The sequence below is a fragment of the Ornithodoros turicata genome, unplaced genomic scaffold (genome assembly GCF_037126465.1).
Source record: "Ornithodoros turicata isolate Travis unplaced genomic scaffold, ASM3712646v1 Chromosome39, whole genome shotgun sequence".
Classification (NCBI taxonomy): Eukaryota; Metazoa; Arthropoda; class Arachnida; order Ixodida; family Argasidae; genus Ornithodoros; species Ornithodoros turicata.
The window spans coordinates 1,025,110-1,041,044 of record NW_026999369.1 but is presented as its reverse complement, the minus strand read 5'-3'; the positions used below and the strand labels follow the sequence as shown (position 1 = coordinate 1,041,044).

General features: G+C 41.3%; 1 long non-coding RNA gene across 1 annotated transcript; it reads right to left on the bottom strand.

Annotated features, from left to right (window-relative positions):
- Nucleotides 1-7,823: 7,823 nt before the first annotated feature.
- On the bottom strand, nt 7,824-13,661 carry LOC135374024 (uncharacterized). Its single transcript, XR_010416719.1, has 3 exons — nt 13,185-13,661; nt 11,811-12,018; nt 7,824-8,405 (listed from the first exon to the last, which is right to left on the bottom strand). It is a non-coding gene; the product is annotated as an uncharacterized LOC135374024 (long non-coding RNA).
- Between the last annotated feature and the right edge of the window lie 2,274 nt (nt 13,662-15,935).

Below are 15,935 nucleotides of genomic sequence, written 5' to 3'. Positions count from 1 at the left end.
TGTTATCTGAGGAATTAACCACGTGGGCACCAGCCCCCATATCGTAAGCCAGCCTCCAGCAAGTCCCTCGCACGCGCAACATGCGCTTCTTATTATAATTAGGTTGCATGCACACCTACTATGTAAATAACTAAGACTGGGCAGGCGCCTCAGTCTTATAAAAACGGTGCATGCAAACGGAGATTAGTCAGAACAATAAAAAATGGCAGACCAGTTCTACATCAATTTACTCTCAAACGCTTCCACCGATGTATTTCCTAATAACACGATGAGTAAGTTCAGAGTTAAACTTGCTCATCCCGTGCACTTAGATGGGAAGTGGGAAGTTGCCCTGACAGAGGTGAATGTCCCGTTTGCAATTAAGAACGTCACGGACACTGTTAACGCTATATCTGAAACTAGTCTCTTTGCTCCTACACTCACAACAGAGCAAATTAAGTTTCGCGCAGGAGAAAACATTATCATACCAATTCGACAATTCCAAACGAAACATTTAAAAAGCCAAGCAAGGATTCTACGTGTCACTGGACATTATGAGCTACAACTGCCACTCAATACCGGACTTGAGTTGAGCCTAGCTCTCTCTGCCAAGCTTGGTTTTCCTGAAAAGATTATTGAATGTATCAAGAGGATACAGAAGAAAAAATTACTTTAATCATGGACCGCTCACGTACAACAACATATGAAATTCCAGAAGGGTATTACGAGTCGGGAAAGGACCTAGTTGATGCAATAAATCATGCATACCGAACAAAGCTAGGGCTACCAGAAAGTGCACGTGTTTTGTTTTATAATCCATACAATGGAGTTTGTCAGCTGGGAGGTCGTAGCGAGGGTTATGTCACATTTCATCCATATTTGGCTCTGATGCTTGGATTCGGAAAAAGGACAACCTTCTCAAGTTTTGCTGTAGCCCAGCGGGATGTCTGTCTTTTTCCAGTACAAAATTATATCTTTATTTACAGTGACATCATCGAGAATGAAGCTGTCGGTGATATCACGGCACCTCTTCTCCGTTTACTCCCTTTCAGAGTGCAGAGTCGGAATGAAGTGATTTCATATTCTTTCACTAATCTTTACTATAAATATATATAAATATGTGATAGCAAAAGAACTGACCACCATTCAAATCGAACTGGCAAACGAGATAGGTGATTTCATTCCATTCATTGCCGGCTCATGACGTGTTGGAGTGACACTGCATTTTTGAAAATGTATATAACACAGGCACCCTGTTGCATAGCACATTATGGTATGGGCAAACGTGATCAACCACTGCCACATTATTCAGCTCCTCTTGATCAAGTCAGATCTGGTTATTTCTCTGATTTAGTGCAGCAGTTTATACCTATACTAACGAAGAAGGTAGCTCCCTACGTGAGTCGAAAGCTCCTCGACACTGGACGACACATAGCAGAAGAAGTTAAGCAGGGATCAACGTTTAGAGAGGCTCTAAGGAAAGGAGTTGGTCGTACAATCCATTCAACACGTGACGAGTTGCTTCAGAGGCTCAGAGGAAAAGGAAGGAAAAGAAAACAATCTGTCAACAATAAAAGCAAACGTAAGAGGGTGGGTCGGTCAGTAAAATCCCTGAAGAAGCGAAGAAAGGTCGATTTTTTTACTACAGAAAATGTCTAGCATCGCAATAGTACATAAGAATTCCTGCCTCTGCACCACGAACCAATTGGAACTGTTTTCTCTTCCTCCAACAAACTTTTCCTTGGTGAAGTCAGAATATGTGGAGTTTTTTCCAGTTTCTGCCCCTACAGCAAGTGGTGTAATCGAATATAATGTTCCAGGTCTCGGAGGTGGATTCTTTAACTTGCAGTCTAGTTTTCTACACATTCAATGCAAAATTGTACGGAAAAATGGAGATACAGCATCAAGTACAGTTGGCAGTACAGTGACACCAGATAGTGTGATACCTGTGCAAGCATTTGCATCCTCGCTCTTTCATCATGTCCACGTCTACCTTAATTCGACACTGGTTTCTAACTTCGAAAATTATGCATATCGTTCATACTTGGACATAATAACAAATGCTAATAATGTTACTCAAACTCACACCCTCTCTGCAATGCTCTACGAACCAGATCAAGTGGGAGAATCTGAAAATTTTGCCGCTCCTGTTGAGGCAAAATGAATTTTTGCACGCTACAAACGGACCAAAGGTTCGACACTCTGCGATCTTTATTCCCCTATCTTCAGTGATATATGTCAACAGGAAAAGTTTCTTCTCAATGGAGTCGACATAAGAGTTGTCCTTCGTCAGAACACAGATGATTTTCGACTTCTTGCACCTGCCAGCGAGACTGAAAAACACACTATAGAGTTTTCACGAATTGTGTTGTACCTGCGACGTGTGCAGGTTTCTCCAAGTGTACTCGTCGGCATCGAACGAAGACTTCAGACAACTCCAGCATCATACCTCCTTCGAGGATTAGAGATTAAGTACAGGACAATTGCTCCAAATCAATCTCAAGTGATTTTCGATGACCTTTACAGTGAACGAGTTCCCTCAAAGCTGACAGTATTGATGGTTAGAAGTGAAGCCTACCAGGGTAACAGACAAAGGAATCCATTTAAACTTGAAAATTTCAAGCTTGAGAGAGCTGTGCTTGATGTTGGTGGACAACAGTACACAGATGACTTTGACTTTCAACGATCGATCTACTCTAAAGGATATATGAATTTGCTTCACAAGCTGAAGCGGAAAGACATACCTCTAGCTCCGGCTGCATATGAGAAAGAAACGTTTATGCTCTACTACCATCTCACTCCAGATGTGGAAGTGCAGTCACTGAGTCCAGTGGTACAAGCCAATGTTCGTCTCACCCTAACATTTGGTGGAAATCTTACAGAGGCTGTTACAGTTCTCTTTGTTTCAGAAACACCTCGTGTGCTAGAAATCAACAAAGACAGACGAGTCAAATTCGTATAGAAAAAAAATGGAGGAATGGGAATTTTATGCAGCCATTGCTCGAAATCACTGCACAAGGCCACTGTTTCGTGGAACATTTGCATGCAATGAAATTGCAAGTCAAAAAGCTGAACCAGGGCTGTATGCTGTAAACACAGCTCCAAGATCCTCTCCTGGAGAACACTGGACCTTATGTTACATCTCTAAGAACAACAGCATTTCTTATTTCGACAGCTACGGCATACGACCAGTTTGCAAAGAAATCTACCAGTTTATTCACCCAACATCTTCCTTTCACTACAATGCAAAACGACTTCAGGGATATGGATCTGCTACATGTGGACTGTACTGCTTGTATGTAGGTAGTCTTCTAGCCTGTGGTTTCTCTCTTCAAGAGTGCACTCAGAAGTTTTCACCAACCAACTTCAGACACGATGACAGATTGATAGAAACACTTGTTCGAAAAAATTTCCCAAGAAAAACAGAGGATATGTCATGCTGTAGTGTACTATGAGCATTCAATAAAATTTCAGTTTGCCTGAAAAGAGCTTTATTTGTCAACTTAATTTGCACACTATATAATGAATCACTGGTAATAAAAAAAATCTCATCTCAGATAGGCTATTTACAAACAGTGACTTGCAAACAAAGACATTGTTGATGATTACATACATGGTATTAGAAACTGGTTATTTCATACACATACAGTCAAACTCCTTTATAGCGAACACCTTTTTAACGAAAATACCACTACAGCAAATTTTTTTGCGGTCTTGCTGGAGCCCTATAGGTCCAATAATGGACATCCTTTTTAACGAAAATACCTTTACTGCGAATTTTTTTTGCTGTCCCCTGAGTTTCGTTGTAAAGGAGTTTGACTGTATAATCAAAAATTTTCTGACACGGATCATTTACAAACAGTGACTCTCATCTGAGACAGGCTATTTGCAAACACTGACTTGCAAACAAAGACGTTGTTATAGATTACATACATGCAATTAGAAACTGGTTATCACATACTCTTATAATCAAATTCTTAGAAAACAGGTTATTTCACGCACATATAATCAAATTCGTCTGAGACGGTCCATTTGCAAACAGTGACTTGCAGACAAAGTCAGTTGTTATTTCCATCGCAAATGCATGCAGCAATATGGGAAAGCAAACTGTCTCTTTCACTGACATCAAGAGCTACAGATTACTTCAGGAAGACATGAAATTCATCAGACCAGGTCTTAGCTTAGTCATCACTCGTGGCTAACAAATATCCTCTAGCTCCTAACTCACAGTTGTAAGTAATCCCACACTGACAACCATAGATGTGGAATAATGCAATAGCTTTAGTTCATGGTTCTAACATGACATCGTTCTAATATATGACAAACCATAGCTATATGGATGTAACATCTTTATTAAAATTTTTTTCTGTGGGATCAGGAATAGAAGGGCAACATCTGTTGCGGGGGTGATAACAGATGAGTTCCCTCCTACTCCTGTATGCCAACTCTGTAATGAAACCTCGTGACGGTGCACACCCCAACACCATCACTTCATTAGAGAGACCAATCCGTACACATTAAAAAAATACAACCATAGCCAAAAGGTAGCGTGTCAATTCCATCATCACAAATGAAGCGTTTCGTATCCAGTGGATTGAGGGCTATTTTTGTCACTGACACACTTTTGTTGACATTGTCCTTGTGCACAATGAGGTTCTGTTTAACTTTATGCATTGTGCCCTGCTCGAGAGCATTCGTGTACATAGAGAAGTGGAGTTTTTGTGCTTCACATTGTTTAACACCCTTAGCGCGATTGTACTGCTTTTTGCTGCACAGATCGAGGGCGTACAGCTTTGGCTTCAGACAACAGAAGCCAAGAATGTGATCACGAGGAAGCTCATTTTTAAACTTTCCTGGTACCATCCTGTTTTTTGTCGAATAGAGTGGGTGATCAGGGTCATATCCAGAGTTGTCTAGATGCTCATCAGCTACTTCGCGGAGTACTTTATCGTCACTCAGCATCACAATGTAAGAATCAGTGTCCATGTATAGCAGTCGTGAATCAGGGGCTACACGGAGAAGATGGTTATGATAAAAATCAAACATCTTCAGCTTAGACAATTCCAATATTGTGAAGCCCAGGTACAGCGGTTGCTTCATGCGAAGAACAGACTGACTAAATTGGAACAAGATGACGTGAGAGCTCAGAGGTCGGAACTGTTTCAAGTTTGGTTTATGTAGAAGCTTCAACACTTGCTCATCTGTTACTGTGAGGCGACAATTTACGAATTTCCTGACTTGCATACATGTCCTGCCATATACACTATTATTCATTAGCTTTGATTGCTGTTTCTCAAATGCGTTTGTAGCTCGCTTCTGAAGTTCGTGATTGAAGTCGACATAGGATCGCAGAAAGGGCTTTTGATTGAACTTGAGAACCCTGTGAACTTTAGTGAGACGCAACCCCAATTGCAGATACAGTTGCAAATTGCGATAGTGGAGAAAGTACCTCTCTTTATCAAATAATGTTAGCAACAGTTTTGCTTCGGTAGCTTTCTGTGGAAGATTGAACTTCTTCATGAGCGCCTTCTGATAGTCTGACAATAGCTCATAACGAACGGACATTTTTTCAGGGGCAACGGGAAGATCTCTGTGGCGTTCATGAGTTGCTCGGTCATACACTAGATCTACCTCAAGAAAGTAACCCGCAGGGGTATAATCTCGTATCTGAGCTATATCCAAGTTAACAATTTCCTCCTCAGTGAGCCACTCAAATCCTCCGTAAGGCAATGGTTCTCTCATGACTGCTCCATACAGGCCATTTACATCAATGTAGTTAATTATTTTTTTTTCTTTTTCGGGATCAAACTGTTCTGTTCCTGGCACATTCACAGTTGCTTTTCTCAGGGAGCACTGTGTGACACCTCCTCGTAAGCCATTCTCGATGAGCAGGTACGCGTTGGGGTCGTTAATTAGTTCTAGTTCTACCTGACTCATTTTTAGTGCACAAGACATGCTTAATCCTGGAAGGGATACAAAATGAAACGGTTCAATCTTGTGCACATCGAGTGTCCACTTTCGAAAGTTCTGAAACACATCTGCTAAAAGCAGTGTGTCTGTCAGAAGGTATAAGTCCGAATACTCTCCAAGACTCTTGAGCCGAAATTTTTCATACACATTCTGCGCGTGGTTGTAGTCTTGTTCACTTACTTCGGTTCAATTCAAAATGTTAAAGAACTTATCTCGAGGTGGTAGCGAAGGCTCATCATAGGCTTCAAAACTGGTGACAAAGTTATAACAGAAGGCCCCCTTACGAACAACCAGCTGAAAGTGTTCCTCATTTGAAAAAACTGGCGAAGGCATTGAAAGTTGGATTCACCTTTATCACGTAGATTTTTCACCAGTGTTTCAAGGCTTGCGTTCAGAAAACTCAAACTGTCCAAGAATCGATAAGAGCCGATGTCAATTGCTTTAAATTTTTGACAGCTGGTGGCAATCACGTTGATGTCTGACTTCTTAAGCAGATGTAAATGAGACAGGAGAAAACTCATGTCATAGTTAGCAATATGTGCAATGATTGGAATCTTGGGTGGCACTCTCAGTTTCAGGTTACACGTCTGACATAGTGTTTGTCGAAATTCTCCGCTTACATGGTCATGGTCTCGAACTTTTTGTCTTTTAGCAAAGGATTCTTTGCAGATATTACAATGAGTGGCTGCTGTATGTTGACGCTTATTCTCTTCGGTCATTTCTAGAGGTGCAAAAGCATGTATCCATCCTAAAATTTCGTCATGCAATTTCCGCAGCAGCTCCATAAATACTGTGACACAATTAGGACCACGGAAAAGATGCTTTTGCAACACGTGTGAGTCGGATGCACGTATAACCAAAAGGCAAAATGAGGAAGGACAGTGATCCTCATACACGTTTGTTTCCTCCAAACAAGGTGACAAAACACTTTCAAAATCATATACACAGTAGAAAGGGACTTCCGACATGAGATGTTCCCCGGCAAATGCTACCGTCTCTCCCTTCTTAGGGTAAATTGTCTTAGCAACCTTCTCATGCAAACACATCTTTAAATGATCACTGAGGATTCTGTCTGATGAGAAGCCCATCATACACCTCTTGCAATGGAACCGTCCGCTAGGTTGAAATAATTCATTAAAATTTGTGATAAGCAGAAAATGAGAGTCGATTAGCAACAGATCCACATGTGTCTCACGCTCGTCATCGACAGCTTTGATGGGGTACAGAGATTTGTCTTCCCTTTCGTAGGCGTACACATTGATACTGATACCATTATTTTTTTCGAATGCTTCAACCTCTTTTGGGAAAGCTACCGGGAATGTTTTTGGAAAAACATACTCAGAAATATATGGTCTGTATGAAGATGCCCTACGCCTGCGATAACCAGTAGCAGGATGCAGTGCAGCTATTACAGAGAAGGCAAAACACATGTTCTGCTCATCTTCATGCAAACTAAAGTCCACACACAACAGAGAACGAAACTTATGCTTCAATTCTTGCGGTAACTCAAACTGGGCACATCCAATCAGTTGAGGCATCAAACGTCCAATGTTCATGATACAGGCATGAATGCGAAAGAGAAAAAAACCTGAACCTTCTACTTCGAGGTTTTCCAAATTTTGTGCTATTTCAGCAGTCACTTGAGTGATAGAAGGTTCTATATCTGCCTCTGACCATACTGTCACTACTTTGGAAGGCACGAAACTAATTTCGAGCTGTAACTCATCGTCTGGCGTGTGACGACCAAGTTCCACTTTAAGCAATACAAAATAGCGCAGTGGGAAACCAAAGTGTCGTAAGACATCAGCAATGTACTGTCTGTACTCATAAAAAAAGGTTGTAACGTCATGTCCGCTAACGTCACTGTCGTTTAAATGTAGCTCGAACCGATTAGTATAGTTTCGCAGTGTGCACAAAGTCTCACAAAAAGGAATGCAGGGGGCTTGAAGATTGTGAACATTTGCTAAGTGAATCTGAGGACCTAATGCTGTTGCATAATACTGCCGTTCGTGCTGGGAGCATAAGTGACACATCACCATATCTCATCACTTTCTCTTCGAATTGGTGAAGATAATATCTGGCGAAATGACTTTTTTACCATCTTTGGTAAACCGTTCTTTCTTCTCCATTTTGAGATTTGGAAGCAGTCGCATTTCCTCTAGCTCTTCCTCCGACAATTTTTTGAAGCGTCCAGGTAGATACACTTTCACTGGCTTGTCGTTTTCCATGCGGAGCTCCACGTATACTGCCTCGCCATACATAGTGTCAATTTTCTGAATGTCCAGCACTTCGAACTTTTCGTTTTTGGGTATGTTGCTCATTTTCTGAATTTCACCGTCACCACATTTTTTCAGTTTATCCAACTTTTCCATGACGGATGACATAGCTTACTTGTGTTATGGAGGCTTCGCTGTTATGATGACAATTTGCTTTCTCCTCTTGCTGTATAGAATGAACTGAAAGAGAAGAATAGATTTGTAAACTCTTACATCTTCCACAGGAATATGTAACACACCTCCTCAGTCCGACGTTCTGTATGAAGAACCACTCTCTATGTCCGCTCTTATATAGCGATTGCATGCAGCTCTCTAACATGTGTGCACAGCCTTGAACGTCTACATCCTTGCAACGTTATACGTGAAGACATGTTTCAGCGTGTCCTATCTAACTTCATTGGTCAGGTAACTAACATACCTGCGTGCACAACCTTGAATGTCTACAACCTTGAACGTGTGTACTTCGACTTTGGGCAAGCTTAGAGCACAGACTTGTCTTCGCTTTTTGTTGTAACCTTCCATTATAGAATGCTCCTGGTCTGATAACTAACACGGCTGTGCGCAACCTTGAATGTCTACAACCTTGAATGTCTGTATTTCAGTTTAGCCAATCTGAGAGTGATGTACAGGCTCGTCTTTGCTGTAACCTTCCTTTATGTAATGTTTTGATTTCATAGCATGCTTCATTCATTTGCAAAAGATGGCTGAGGTTGGACCTTATAGGTTTACCACTCCGGTCTCAATGACAATATCAGGTCAAAGCCAGAGTGGAAAGACGACACTTGTTACACGTCTAATTAAACATAGAGCTGCTGTCTTCGACAAACCATTTGATCATATATTGTACATATACTTGTACAAACAACCAATCTTCGATAATTTTCCAGAGGTAACCTTCAGTCAGGATATTCCTACTAATCTTGATACTGTAAGAAATTCTTTAATTAGATTTGATGATTGCTTAGCCGACAAACAAAGGCTCAAAGAAATCTGCAATTTTTATGTAGCTGGCTGTCACCACCTCAACTGTTCAGCTATTTTCATAACACAATATTTATTTATTAATGATCCTCTGTATAGATGCATTCAGTTTAACAGCAGTGCCTTAATTTTATGTCGTTCCGCCCGCACTGTGGACCAAATGCAAATACTTTCACGACAACTGTTTGGTCGAAAGAAAAGTGAACTACTGCCAAGTATATATAAAGATGCTTGCAAGAAACCATATTCATACCTTGTAATTGACCTATCCCAAAACTGTTCAGACCAATTTAGAGTGTGGACTAATATATTTCCAGACGACCAGCGACAAATAGTATATAAAACATGAAACGTGTCAAGAAGAATATTCATTTTCTTCAGTTGCTTGCTGATGCAAAGTTGCTGGAGCAACGTTATTTTCTCCTGGAACATGCTACGAGAGAGCAACTAACTGCTATTCGAGAGATTTGTATGAATCTTTGTAAAGGAAACATTAAGGTAGCTCCAAGAGTGAGAAATCAGTTGCAACCTTATGCAACACCTATCCGCTTTTTGGCAAAACGAGACACTACAGGAGTGAAGAAAGTTCGAAAGGTATTGCAACAATCTGGTGGTTTTCTACAGTTCCTTTTGCCACCTTTGCTGGGTCTCCTCTCGACTTTAGGTGGAAGGGCGATAGCAAAAGCAATCGGAGTGTAGTCGATGCAGAAATACGAGCTTGTGCCTTACCGGGAAACCCCCATCCCACAGATATTGAAGAAAAATGAACCAGACGATATCAAAGCAAAAGAGATAATCCAATATCTTCACTCCTTGCTACATCCCACTGTGAGTGAGAGCACACCTACACTGGGTTCAACAACAGCGAGAGAAGAGGAAACACAGACCGAGGAAAAAAGTAATACTGTCGTTGATTTCATGAGCAGTGGCTATAAAATCAGATCAGAAAACCTATTACGTCTTCTGGAACCAACGATCTCATGGGATAGGAAAACATTTCAGATAATTGTCGACGGTGAGTGAGTAGACAATACTAATATAATTGACCTCGTATACTATCTCGTGACGAAAGCAAGAAATGTTCAAAGACCAGCCTATTTTGATCAGATTTTGCCGCTATTGGTCAAGCTAAGCTTACCAGCACTTATTGTGCACCCATCTCGTCTTCAAAAACATACAGCAGAGAAAACTCTGGCCACTCCTTCACCTCATTCCGTAAGTGAAGCTTCCACACCTCGACGTGCGTCACCACCGCTCACACGAGCCGCGACGCGCGCACGACAGCTCACATGGACACCGTACTGAACTCCGAGAAGAGAGGCTACTTCGAAGAAGAAAAAATACTGTCACACTTCCCTCCAAGACATCATAAAAAGGTATTAGCTATGCTTCAGCTGATGACAACGGTTCTGGCTTACGACGAGTACGGAAGAGTTATCTGTCACGGAAAGGTGGTGCCACACTCATCTATTGTTGAGCTTTTGAAGTACAAACTTCACAACAGGCAACCTCTCTGGATGAGAGGAGACGTTTCAGCTACAATCAACGCTTATCTATCACTCGATGCTCTTAGAGTTTGCAGTAGGAAGAAGTACTAATGGCAGCCTACTATGACCCGCAACACGTCGGCAGCTTTGGTGGAGTGCAGAGACTTGCTCGAGCCATTGGCGAAAAGAAGGACAAAGTCACTAAATTTCTGGAGACAAGTGATGTGTACAATTTGCATAAGGAATACAAGCGACCCACGAAGTTTCGAAAAACCATTGCACTTGGACTTCGCGAACTATTCCAGGCTGACCTAAAGGATTTGCAAAGTCTAAAGAACCAGAACGATGGTTTTCGCTATTTGCTCTTTTGTATAGATGCTTTCTCTCGGCTTCTTGCCATTGTACCTATTCGTAATAAACAATCTCCCGAGATTATTCGAGCTTTTAAACTTGCCTTTAAAAGAATTGGGACACCCAAGCTTTTGCACACAGATCGTGGAACAGAATTTACAAACAAGGTGGTACAACAGTTTCTGAAAGCAAGGGGGATCCGGCTCATCCACACAAATTCACCTATGAAGGCTTCAATCTGTGAGCGATCTCAGCGAACAATTGTGACCACACTGTACCGTATCTTCACATTCCAGGGTCACAAGCGATATGTGAACATTTTACCTCAAGTAGTGAAAGCTTACAACAATCGCGTACACAGATCGCTTTCTGCCAGACCAGTGGACGTAAAGAAAGAAAACGAGCACATTTTCCGAGAGAGACTGTACCCCAGCCCGGTTGGACCACAAAAAAGCCGTGCTACAGTGTTGGAGACGTAGTGAGAATTGCAAAATACAGACATCAGCTAATAAAACGTTATTTAGGGTCATTTACGTCAGAACTCTTCGTGGTGAGAGCGATCAAGTTAGGGTATCGTAACACGTACCTATTACGTGATCTTAAAAATGAAGACATCATTGGTGGGTTTTATGAGAGTGAAATTGTACGAGTGAGAGAGGTTCCAAAAGTAGAGAAGATCATAAAACGACGAGTTAGAAATGGGAAGCTTCAGTACTTGGTTCAGTTCACTGGCAGTCTGGACAAGAAGTGGATCGCAGAAAATTACCTTGGTTTGTAATGACCAGTCAAGACAAGTCAGCCGCCGATGACACAACATGGCCTGAGGTTGATCCTCGGCTTGATGGCGCACGGTCGTCATCATCAGACGCAGATGAAGAGCAGCCTGTGCTAGGTAGAGATGTGTGTGGCAGATGGAGAAGAGGTTACACACACGAATTTCGGATGCAGCCTGTGTGTCGTCTCAAACACGTCTCCTACAAGGAGATATTGGAATGTGGGTTAACACAAGTAGGCAAAACTTCGCTCGTGGAAGCTTTTAAAATTGTGACGGATATGGTGTTGTTTCAAGCGTTGCCAGATCAACCTCCTGACAGGGTTACTTGGAAAACTGCAAAAACAATGTATGCCAGAGTTCACACCGCCTGTACGTTTGCCTCGGAATCACCTTTCGCCTTACTTGCTGAATGGTCACGTCACGTGGACGAAATTTTGACATATGCTGACGAGGTTGACACTATGCATCTTGCTGCCGAGAGTCTATGTTTCATGGAACAAGCCGAGTCTGAAGGTTGGCACTACTTAACAGGCTACATCAGCAAGCTAACACTTGACCTCTTCAAACATCGACTGGTGCACAATGGAGCATAAAAAAATGATCACCGCTCGTGTATCAGGGAAATAAAAATGTACATTTGTACTAAGCCCTCTCATTTCATTGTGAGTGAACAGACATGGATAGATGTTTGTGTGTTCTCTTCTCCGTTGTGTGGCACACGTTTTTGCTTGTTGTGGTGATCATCGAGCTAACGAAGCTTCCATCCTCTTCCCTTCAGCTTCATCAGGGCAATTGCAGCAAAGAAGCTGAACTGGAAAAATATGTTTATGTACATTCGTGCCCTTCTGACTTGCTTGTGGTACGCATTTGGAGTGAAAACGGTAAACCGAAGCGTTCTGGTGTTACCCTAACACGAAATGAAACACGCCAGCTGCAAAAATGCTTAGAGACAGCCAATCTTACAAGGACCTATTACGATAACGAATGCTCAGATGTATGCTCTTTGTGCTTAGAACGTGAGTTAAAACTTCGCCGCTGCCCAGGCAACATTTACCCTCTTGGCAGAACAATTGGTCGACATCACTCTGGCTATGGAATCTCACTATCTAAAAGGGCTGTGATTTCACTGTCCTTGTATCTAAATAAAAAACAAAGTAACTGTTTGCAAACGTTTTCACTTCCTGTGATGGACTAGGAAAGCATTCCTTAAATCACAAAGACCTGCATGTCGCCACTGAAAGCGGGAGGCATGAAACCTTGTCGTTCCTTATATTTGCATTTCCATAAATGACTTGCATGTTCATAGAAAAGCATTATATATATATATATGTATTGCAAAAGAGGAGGGCAAATCCATGTACTTACCACAGTCTGTCTTTCCAGTCAAACACTGTCACGAAGAAAAAAATCTTCATCTGGAATCCCGAGTGGATTAACTTGAAAAAAAAAGTTTTCCACCTCTTCTCCATTGTATAGCACACATTTTTGCCTTGTTGTCAAGGAAGATCTCAAACTCTTCCCTTCAACCTCCTCGGAGTAGTTACAGCAAAAGAAGGAAGATGAACTGGAAAATATGTTTTATGTCAAACCAAAATCAAACGCTTAAAAAAAACACCGTTTCGCTAAGTTTAAATGCAAAGAAACATGCAGTAGCAAGACTGAACATTTCCTAAAGTAGGCTTTCCCCCAATGCACGTAGGAGTTGGGTGAAGACTAGCTACATCTCACAAATGAAGGTAGACACATTCCTTTCTTTCTGACCTGTTTGCCATTGACGTGCAGGTGAAGTGTTCTGTTGTTACCCGAACATGAAATGAAAGAGAGAAGCTAAAAAATGCTTAGAAGAAGTTGATCTTACAAGCCCAAAATGTGAGATGGCCCTTCAGCCTCGTCGGAGTAGTTACAACAAAGACGATGAACTGGAAAATATGTTTTACGAAGAACCAAAGTCAAACAATTAAAAAAAAACACCGTTCCGCTGAATTGAAATGCAAAGAAACAAGCAATCCAGCAAGATTGAGCATTTCCTAACGTTGACTTCCCGCAACGCACGTAGAAGTTAGGTGAAGCCGACTTGTAAATTAGCAATGTCCTCCAAAACATACAACGCAATGCAATGTCCTAAATAAAAAAATAATGTTGTACTGTTTGCAATCGTTCATTTTTCATTTCATCTACTGCGACGATCTAAGAAGGTGCACTCTTAAAATCACAAAGATTTGCATGTCGGCAGTGGGAAGGAATGAACCTCTTTTCTTTTTTTCTTTCACGTACATGCATTCCATAAATGGCTGTGACCTTGCACGCTCACAGGGGAAGAACTTATAACAAGAGAAAAGAAAAAAGCATGTACTCACCTTACCCAAACAACCACAGACGACCGGAAGATATCCTACGGACGTCCAGTATGGGACATACAGACGTCCACAGGAGATCCGTTTATGTCCGAAAGACGTTCGAAAGACATCCCTCGGACGATCCTACTCACTTCCCGGGACGTACTGTAATAATCCTGCGGACGTCCAGTGGGACATTCCTAGGCTATTTGGTTATTTTACTGCCACCCCTCCGAGCATTGGCACAAGGGTTGCATACTGCACTGGCAATGCCAGCGGGAATGCATATGAAGGCGGTATAGGGCCTTAATATGTATTACCAGTAGCGTTACCAACAATTTCACGTATATATGCAACATGTTCCATGCCTACCAAGAACGAACTGCAGTTTAGGCCTCCTGGTATAAAAGCTGCATGCAACTAAGTCGGACATACAGCATGCAGAATAATATAGTAATGGTTTTATTTGGCGGATGTTAAACACACATTTTCACTAGGTCACGCAGCTGTTATGCATGATGCGGCTATATGATTTATATAAAGACTACAGAGGTCTTCTAAGATTAATTCACATAATATGCTTATGTAAAAGTACAGAAGAATAACAGCTAATAAGGCATAAAATGGTATAGAGAATGCTGTGACTAGAATTATGGGACATTTTCACCAGGCAGAGCAGCTCTTATGCATCATGTGGCAAAATATCACAATGACTATATATTATGACTTATATGGTTAAGGACACTTTAAAAGATTGGAACGTTTACGCAACATAACAACAGACTGAAGGAACACTGTTGTAGTACACTAACTGGCAACAGTTACTAAGCGTACGACAGTAATGCATTGACCAAAGTTGGTAGCACCCATTTTCACAAGGTCAAGCAGCTCTCATGCATCATGTGCAGAATATCACAATGACTATTATGGACCTAGCTATGACAACTATGACAACGACTACAATGATGTACATGAATAGTGTACATAATATAACAGAAACAATAGACTTAAGGGGAGTGTGCTATAATGTGCTGACAAATAAGGGTACGAAGGTATCGAGAATGATATGACGAGAGTTGTAGCCATAACACACATTGCAGAATATCACAGCCGCTATAATATAATGTTTATGATGGCCACAAAGGGATCTATGGAATAATGGAAAATTTACATACTATTATAACGACTGTAACGATGGTGTTAATAAGGGTACCATCGTATATACAGTGCTTTGACTAGGGTTATAGCCGTAATGAACAACTGACATCATAAACGGTAACAAAGCTCCGCTATAAAAATGACTGGTATGAAGAACTAACATAATATAATGTAAATGTTATAATATAAAATGTTACGAAATGTAATAGCTATACGAAGTGTCAAAAAAATGGCATAGAAAGTTCTTCAGCTCGATCTAATTGCCACACAGGAAATTAACTGAAGCGTGCCAAACATCTCTGACACCTCTGGACATCGGAACATATCTCAAGGTAAATAAGACTGATCCCATATTTTCACCGCCGTACTAATGAGGGCCGTCACAGTATGTGGGATATTCTGTGTACAACAAGGTTAGTAAAGTACAGGGTGAATTTAGCAAAAGATACACATTTCGATCAAGTCGTAAAAATAAAAGATAACGTCTCTGGCGCTTCAAACTTTGCAGACTGATAGTCATTCGCTCGAAGTTTTACCGTTATTATTATTATTATTCTTTTTCAGATGCCATCACTTAAGTTAGAAGAAAAGCAAGTCCTCACCCCATGCACTTCTTAAGTTC